The sequence below is a fragment of the Populus nigra genome, chromosome 4 (genome assembly GCF_951802175.1).
Source record: "Populus nigra chromosome 4, ddPopNigr1.1, whole genome shotgun sequence".
In the NCBI taxonomy this organism is placed as follows: domain Eukaryota; kingdom Viridiplantae; phylum Streptophyta; class Magnoliopsida; order Malpighiales; family Salicaceae; genus Populus; species Populus nigra.
Genome location: NC_084855.1, coordinates 21,026,696 through 21,036,571, shown reverse-complemented (window position 1 = coordinate 21,036,571; position 9,876 = coordinate 21,026,696).

Here is a 9,876-nt window from a genome sequence, read left to right as displayed (position 1 = left end):
CCCCCCCTACCACCCTCTTTTTTTTATTATTCTTTTTTAGCTTATAAATCCATGTTTAGATCCATTTTTATAGTATGTGTTATTGTTGTTGTTAGTTTAAATGCAATAAAGATTTGTTTTTATAATACTACTTTATTCCTGATTTTGCATGTATATATATGTTCATGTTCAATTAATACTTAGTTTGATGTGTTATGAATGTTAACATATTGATATAACTTGTCTTAAGAAGTGTTTTATCAAGTTTTATGACTAAATTGATTAATTTTTTGTTGGATCATTTAGGAGGCTTAAGTTTAAGTCTGTATTTTTTGTTATTTTAGTGTTTTTCTAGGTCATGATAAGCATGAGTTTATGTTTTTGAAACTTGAAAGATATGGCAGATTAAATGTTTTCAATTGTTAGATTTCAAAGTATGTTTGTTATAAAGCTTGATCTAAGTATTGTTGCATTCATTTTCTACTTTTGTTGATGGTGTCTTATGTTTGTTAAAGTGTACATAAGTGTGCTTGAGTTAAGGCTACTATATTTAGGCCTCATTGTTAAGTTTTTATGTTTTTTGTAGGTTAAAATGTGTCGTTGTCTTTTTCTAGGTTTAAGGATTGAGTTTCTAAGTTTTAGCTTGAATGTTATTGAACTCAGATTTGGATCCTCTCAGGTGTTGACATTTTAGCCTCTTTATTGAGCTTCAATCGATGCTATAGCACACACATGACCATTTTACACCTTTATTTTGTTTTCTTAAAGCTTATCTTGGATCAATTGATACTTAAGGGTTTCGAATGTTGGGTTTAGGGTTTTGTTGTTGTTAGGGTTAATTTGTTCATATCAAAGTTCATTTTAGTTGTTGCATTCATAATTATTTGTTAGTGTTGCATGTTGCATATTTTTGTATTGATGGTTTAATGAAATCTGATTTGAAATTAAATCTATATTTTTTGGGTATATCCTTGTATTCTTCATGTTTTTTGTCAGATTTAAGCAAAACACCCTCTTAAGCTTCAGTGTTCTTTTTTTATTTCTAGACTTTGGTTGTAGACCTGGGCCTTTGGGCTAGAAAGCTTAACCCACATGGTTGAGTTGAGCCTATCTTTCTAATAAGACAGCATGCATTTGGCAATTTCAATTTTTACCAAAGAAAAAATGCATGTTTTATCCTTAAGGCGTGTTTGCCAAACACAGCCTTAAGGGTTTTTTAGCCTCTAATTTTTAATTAAGTGTGTGTTTGGCAAACACATCCTACTAATTTTCTAACAATTTTTATTTTCTTATTTTTTGTGTTTTTGCCAAACAGACCCTAAATAATTTCTTAAACAATCTGGGAAAAAAAATCAAAGACCATTTTAACAATATTTTTGGGTCCCTCGCGTGTTTTTGAACCATTTTATTTAATATTTCAGCTGTAGAATTATATTGTGAGATGCTAACCCAATATTAAATATACCCACTTTTCTTCAAAATTTTCAAAAAATTACAAAAAAAAAATCAAAATTCTCTTATTCAAAAAAATACAAAAATATATTTTTATTTGTTTGCATATGGCCAAGTCTTTCAAAAATAAAAAATTATATTTACATAAATAATAAAAAAAATACAAGGCATGATTTAGCATTTTTAAAAATTAAAAAAATATATATTTTTGTTGATATTTTTACATGCATTTTTTTATTTAATAACCAATTTATTAAAGTTATGAAAACTTGTCCTACATTTCGAAAAAATCAAAAAGTTTATTTTGTTTTCTTTTAATATACCAGATTATGAAATTATATTTAAGATGTATTTTCGATATTGAATAAAAGACACTTTCTTTATCTAAATGTTTTGACATTAGAATGATTAGTTTTTAACCTGATAAGATAAGGACCTTCTTACCAAGAAGTATTTTTTAAAAATCTTAGACAAACCAACGATTAGAAAACACAACAAATATTTTAGTTTATATCCAGCAAACAAATAATGCAGTTTCTCTTATGTAAGGTGTACTAGGGGTGATACGTCTTTCCTATATACAATTAATCCCTTTATCCAGACTCTTAAACTAATTAGAGTTCTTAGTGACCAAAATACTATATGGCAGCTTCATCCCTTATTTATTGATAAAGATAAAAAAAATCATAATTCTTTCTACCCATCACCACAAAGATCCCAACCTATGAGAATAATTGTCGTGATGCCACACACGTGCGACAACACTCATAGTATACTTTATGTCCAGCCTTGTGTGTGATAAGTAAATTAGTATGGCAACTGATCTCTGATAAGTTGGAACTTGATTAGGATGTTCTTCTAGTCTATTATTCATCTCAATAGGTGTTTCAGCAAGTTTGCAGTTAAACATTCCAATAGTTGATGAGTTAGAAAATAAAATTGGGACTTCATTTGTGACTGGAAAGATACCACCATTAGTAGTTGAAATAGTCAATTAGAATGACGATTAGATCGACTTTAATTGGTGTGGGTCGTTTATCATATATTTGGAAGCACATGTATCAATAATAAATGTAAAATTTATAAAGTGTACATAAAATAGCCTTACCATTGTTAACTAGGTGAACAACATTAGCAGTCACAGTGGATAAAGAGCAATCACATTCAATAGTTATCATGGCAGCCCTGCATATCTATTTCCAGAGCCTCTTGGTAAAATCCCACCAGTCAAGATAAACAGTAATATTATAATAATGTTATTTTGAATGTTTGGTTTCTTCATAATGAGTACACACAAGCTCATTGACCTACTAGTGAAGTTTGTTACCTTTTTGTTATGGGCTAAAGTTTGATGATAATGTTAGTTAACATCACTTATTATCTAAAGGCAATCAAGATTTTTTCATTGTATGATGTTGGTGGTTATCTTTTTAGACATACGATGATGCAATTGGGCATGTGGAAATTAAAGGTTTTTAGCATTTGGGTGAGAATCCAACATAACTATATGGGGATCTGATATAGATAGACTATATAAATGGCCTAACATATGCTTTTATGCACCAATGAGATAAGTCTAGCCTAAAAAGAATGCTTGGTCATGTCAAACTGAGTTAGCAACTTAAAATGAAGATATGAGATTCGATCATTGGATCGGCTCAAATATTTCTAGGTGATTCTACTTACATCTTTCTTATATAAAGCTACTAAATTGTTTATCAGACCATTGGATATCTTGGAATTAGGATTTAGGCCTGGATGGTGCTATTTGGGCTATTTTTGTTATTTTTCCTAGGCTTTTTAATTTAATTTTTAATTCAGATTTTTTTTTAATCTCTTTGGTAATTTTAGATTTCCATTTGTTTTCTAGTAGAGGTAGGATTTTCTAACCTATTTATAAATCTTGTAAACCTCTAAGAAGGCAAACTTTAATAGATTTATTTTTATAGAAATAAATTGTGAATTTAGGGTTATTGTTGCCTTTTTTGCTCATTAAAATTGCTGCATTTTTTGTGTTATTATTGTTCTTGTAACTTTTATCTACATTAATTAGTATCAAAACCCAACAATCCCAAGTTATTTGTTTGTTATGTGCTGCAATTTCATGAAAATTTGTTGCTAGTTGTGTGCTAATACAGCTATGATAGAAAGAGGTCATGGAGCAGGGTATGGTCAAAGAGAGGATATGGAGGCTTCCTTTCAATAGAAAAACATTCATGAGCTCATCATTAAGGATATACAAAAGCAGACCATAGAGTTAACTCGTGGCTTAAAAGAAATGGACTTGTAAGACCAAAACCAGAAGAATGATTATAGGTCCCTGTCCAGTACTAAAAACCAAATGTATGATAAGAGAAGACAACCTCTTGAGCGAGAAAAGGTCAAATTTATGGATTTTAGTTTTCATGTTAAATTATAGAAGTTCACTTAGACTTTATAAGTATAGAAGTTCATAAATCAATTGAATGAAGTTGAAAGATTTTTTTAGTACAATGAGGTTTCTAAGTAAACACAAGTTAAGTTAATCACAATCAAACTGAAGTTCTAGGTATCTATCTAATAAGAACAGTTGAAAAGGACGCAAGAGTGGTAAAGAAAGTTAAAAATCAGTGATTGGAAAAGATAAAAAAAAATGAGGGAGCATTTTTTTTTCTTTTAGCTATTCCAAACCCTATACTAGAGGCTTCACATGTTAAAACAATTAGGTGAGTCTGTTAATCATTACACTAATGATTTCTACTAATTAATAGCTTAGAATGATTTGGTAGAAATTAAGGAACATTTTGTAGCGAGGTATCTGATGGTGTATGGTAATCCATACAGGAGGTATTGTGTCTCTAGTCTTTATAAATTGTTTTTAAAGCATATCAAAGGGCCTTAACCGTAGAGAAGCATCATACTATTAGGGTTATTGGTAGAAATTTCAGGGCATATCAGAATAACAAAAAAAGGCATAATAATCAAAATTCTACCACCACAAAATCTAGACCAGTCCAACGAAATCAATAAATGATGGGTCGGGGTTCTAGTTTTAGAATTTGTTGATTTAAATATGGTGAACCAAGGCACCGAGCAAGCGAGGGCAACAAAGCATAAAGTCATCTAGGAAAAAGTCTGTTGATAGAGGGGCTTGTCATAACCCATTTTTGGGTTCTTCCTAATTACATTCTATTTTCTAAAAAAAAAAAAGGGAAGGAACACCGTGTCGTTTAGAGATAGGGGAGAAGAAGGCTTTTAAAATCTTTTTCCCGCTCACTTTCTCTCCCTCCCACTTGCATAAAACCCTGCCAAAACCCATACCCACACAACCATACCTTGCCAAGAAAGGGGCACCATGCCCTGCAAACAGCCGACCACCTTACCCTGCAGAGGTAAGGTAACCCTGTTTCCCTCCTGCGCCATGATGAAACAAGGCAGTAGGGACTCTCTCTCCGCTTGCCTATAAAAACCAGAGGGGAGGAAACCAAAAGGGGGGTAAAATTTTAGAGAAGGAGAAAAGGGCAGTGACAGAGAGGGAAGCAAGACGAGAGAAGGGAGAAAGGAATAGAAAACAGAGGCCAGATAGAAGAGAAGAAAAACAGAAAAAGAGAAGTAACGAAGCAGAAATAGAGGGGGGATTTTTAGGTCCAAAGTTAGAAAACAAAATCATCCTTTTCGGGTTCCCAATAGCTGCTCCTCTCTCTCCACCATGGCCTTTAGCCACCACCATCCAGCACCGCCATTCCGTCATTCCGCCACCATCACCGCTGCCAACGCCAGCAGAACCAGAGAGGGAGAAGAGTAACAGAACAGAACAGAGAGAAAGAAAACTAGGGGAGGAAAAAAGAGGTGGATCGACGTGGAAAAAAAGGAGAAAATGAGATATTGACAGGGAGATCGAGTGAGAGAGAGACAGAAATGAAAAGAAAAAAACAGAGAAAGAAGAGGGCGAAGAAGAAGAACCACCGCCGGCCACCTTCAGCCCGGCAGCGCCACTGGTGCTCTTCCTCTCCATAGCCACCGGTAGCGCCGAGCAGAGAAACAGAGGAAGATGGCAGAAACAGAAAAAAAAAACAACAGAGCAAAAAAAAACACAGAGAAAAAAGAAGAAAGGGGGCGACCACCACCCCCTGCCGCCTCCGCTGTCGCCACCGCTCTAGGTAACTTTCTCCCCTCCCCTTTCATTTTAGTTGCTCATCTTCATTTGCATGCAGAACGTGAGCAATTCACGTTCTACAGCAAAAGAAGATTAATTAGCTAGTTACTATGTTGTGCACAGTAACTAGCTAATTATATTTGGTTGGTTACTGTGTGCAGCACAGTAACCAGCCCTCTCATTGGTTATGGGCTGGAACATCAGCCCAGCCCACGCGGCTAGGCTGAGTCCAACCCACAGTATATAGGCCAGGTCAGACCCAGCCCAGGATGGGTGGGTCAGGTCCGACCCATTTTTTTTTGTTAAAAGAAAATTTTAAAAATATTTTTAGAATTTTGTAATTTTCCCACATATTTTTATGTCATTTTGATTAATATCAAGCAGTATTTTTTATGTTGCTAAAAACACAAAATCCGATATTAAAATATCCAGTTTTCGTCAAAACTTCAAAAATACAAAAACAAATTTGAAAAAAAGAAAAAAATATTTTATGCACACGGCCAAGTGTCTCAAAGCTAAAAAATCATATTGTGTTTTTCATACACCAAAAAAACAATTTTTTAGCATGCAATTTTGACTTTAATAACCAGTTTATTAAAGTCAAAAGAACATTGGCCAAAATTTCAAAAACAACAAAATTTTATTTTGTTTATCTTTTAGTATCCGGGGTATGATATTACATGTAATACGTATTTTAGATATTAAAAAAAAAATTTCCAACGTTAGAACGATTAGGTTCTACCTTATTAAGATAAGAATCTCCTTATTGAGGGGAGCTTTTCTTGAATCTTAGATAGATAGGACCAACAATTAGAAAACACGACCAAACCTTAGATTTTGATCAGACAAATAAAATAATGCAGCTTACCTTAGGTAGAGCGTATTTGGGGTGCTAATATCTTTTTTTTATGCAACCAGTCTCCGTACCCGATCTCTGAGACCAGTTAGGGTTCCTAGTGACCATAATACTAGGTGGCAACTCTCATTCCATTTTTTTTCACTAATAAGAAACAAGAATTCCTTGTCTCCCCATATTTTCCAGATAGACACACATTGAAACAAAATAATTTTCTAGTAAAAGTCTTCTTTTTCTTATTCATATCTTTAATTTAAAAAAAATATAACAATTTTTTCTATGTCAATTATTTAGTAAAAAAAAAAGTATTTAGAAGACATATCCAAAAAAATCAGGATGATTTAAAATAAGGTTAAAAAAGACATATCTCTAACTAAAACCCTCTTATCTAATTAAAGTGCTCCTTTTTTGGAAAATTTTCACCACAACATTTTTTTGTTAGACGACATTCTATTATTATTCTAAAAGCAAGTTCGAATTTTAAAAAAATTAAAATCCTAATAATTTTAATACAAGTGTATTAAAAAAACATAATAATAATTCAACGCACGTGTTTTGTTGTGTGGAATTCTTTGAAAGTGTTATTAAACCCGACTCAGTTGGTCATTCTTGAAACCTTTCATGCAAAATTATTTTTTAACTCGAGTTTCAAATTAAACAATGTTGGGGTTGACTTGATATGATATAGTTGACTTGGCGAATCTAAAGGTAATTCTAAAGATTGATAAAAACATGGCTTGACTTAAAAAACAATCAAGACACATTCTTTTTTTTAATATTGAAGTGGCAACATATCATATTGATCTAAGTTAACTCGTCAAATGTACGACCTTAATCATGGACTCAACTAGGTTTAATAAGTTCATTTAAAAAAAATATTTAATTATATGATAAAAAAATTGCAATCGCGATAAATCAACATAATAAAATAAAAACAAAATTGATTATGATGTGATGAACAAAAAGAACGACTGTTTGAGAACAAAGCAAAAACTAAATGGAATTTAATAAAATAATATATAAAAGACATTCTTTATTAATCTAAGGAATTTTAAAGAGATTATTTATATTATATTTTAAATTATATAATTTTAAGAAATTAAATTTTAATTGTTGAATTAAAAAAAAAACAACAACAACAAGACATGTAGGCCTGGGTGGTCAAGAGTGCTTAAGCCTTTAAAAATAAGCCCAAATATGTGAATAAATCCACAAATTTAATAAGGGAAATACTATGGTAAATGAGTAAAGTGAAAATATAAGTTTAAAAGGGGACTTTAGATTGTGGGAATTTGAAATAAAATGTTCATTTATTATTTTAAAAAAAAATGTGAAAAATGGAAGGGAAGGGGAACAAAGAAAAGCAGATAAAAATCAAATGAAAAGGGTAAAAGGAAATCAATGTTCTAGGATATAATATAATAAAATTTGATATAGTCAGTTTAAACTCATTAAAAATACATCTGAATTTATAAAATATGACTCGATTAATATAAAAGGTACAATGTAAACTTGTATGTTGAAAAATTGATAAACACGTATAAATATGGAGAATTTTCATAAATTTAGAGTGAAATATTTATAAATGCATTTTTGAAATTTTCAAATAAATTAATGTATAATTTTATGCGCAAATGACTTTGATCACCAATATAAATCTTATGGATTATCTCGCAGTTTTTTTAACTCGGAAGGGAATCAAAATTTGAGGAAAATCTGTATTATAAATAGGGATGGAAATTCCCAATAAATTAGTTAAAATTTTGGATTATTTAAATAAATAAAACAATACAAAAAATAGATTTATGATATCCATAAAAAATAGCTAGATTTATTAGCAACTATATGGGTTAGCAATCATGTGAGTTAGCCAAAGTTTATAGCATTTACGAGGGACGGTTGGATTTATTAGCAACCATGTGAGTTAGCCGGAAAGCCTATGACACCTATGAGGGGTGGTACTGTATAAATGTATATTTATGTGTGTTCGAAGGATTTCATTAAAATAAAATGTTATCATGTAATTATGCCTTGAAAACAATATCAGGTAAATTGTGCCTTCGGAAGAAAAACGATATTGTGTGAGTTACGACAAAGGGATGGAAACTTTAGAGCGTGTTTGGCAGTGTGGTTGCGGGTATTTTTCAAATAGCTTTTCGTGCTGAAATGTATGCCAATGATGTTTTTTTATTTTTTAAAAATTATTTTTGACATCAGCACATCAAAACGATTCAAAAAATACAAATCGCACTCAATTTTAGCAAAATAAAAAAAAATTTCAAATTTTGACGAAATACAGGTACAAACGCAGTACCAAACGTTCCCTAATGTTATGGGAATCGTGCTTACGTGGCATGTAACTAATGATAAGCCTACAGGACGTGAAATTAATGTTGTACGAGATAGACTTACAGGATATGAAATAATACGACATTAAATATGACAAAATCTTAAGGCTAAATTAAAAAAAAAAACAAAAAAAAACCGTTCTTCTACTGAGGTGGTGCCGACAGTTTTGCTGAGCTTTCCTACAATGTAGATACGTGGCAGATGGGGAGGTGACTTCACTTAGACAACCCGTAGTGGTTATTTTGGTACTACAAATATGCAACAAGACAAGCAATCTTCCAATCTTCTGCAGATAGTTGCACATTATCCCAGAGGTTAGATAGGCAGTAATACTAGTCAGCTCAACGCCTCGATGAGTTGACATTTGCAGTACGGAATGACCATTTTTGAAGAATCGTTCTTTCAAATCTCTTGCTCTCCACCTCATTTCGAATGCATCATCGTTTCCAATCTATATTTACCGCCGGTTATTTGCTTATGAATTTGAATGGTTCCTGAGCGGCTCAAGGCAGCCACAGTTGTTTCGTGGGCGGCTTGTGCCGATAGTTCCACGTTCGGTTAATGGTTGAACCACCGTGACCTGGGCCTTGTGTGGTTCAGTTGGTCCTCACAAGGGAGCTCGGTGAGAGTCTCAATGGGATGAGAATATCTCGATTCTTAAGTGTCATGATTTGAATGGCGATGGTTTAAGCTCAAATCTCCTGACTCTGTCCATAAGATTGGATTCACGTTTTTAGAGCCCATTCAAACAGCACGGCCACTGGCCTTGCAAGCGGCCTGGTGAATGAACATCCAGTTAATTTGGATTTGACCCTGAGAATCACGAACCATATGAAAATAGGTTGGAGTGGTTGTGATTTAAAGTATTTTTATTTAGAAATTATTAAAATAATATTTTGTTTACTATTTTACAATTATTTTTAACATTAAAACAGTTTAAAAATATAAAAAAAAATTAATTTATTTAAAAAACATTAAATTTTATAAAAACATTCTCAAACACCTCCTATACATCATCATCGTCCTTGCGCTTTTGTGCCGGCAGTGAAATCAAAGTCTTGTAGACTTTACAACGGCACTGCGTACTAGATTTTCATGGGCTATT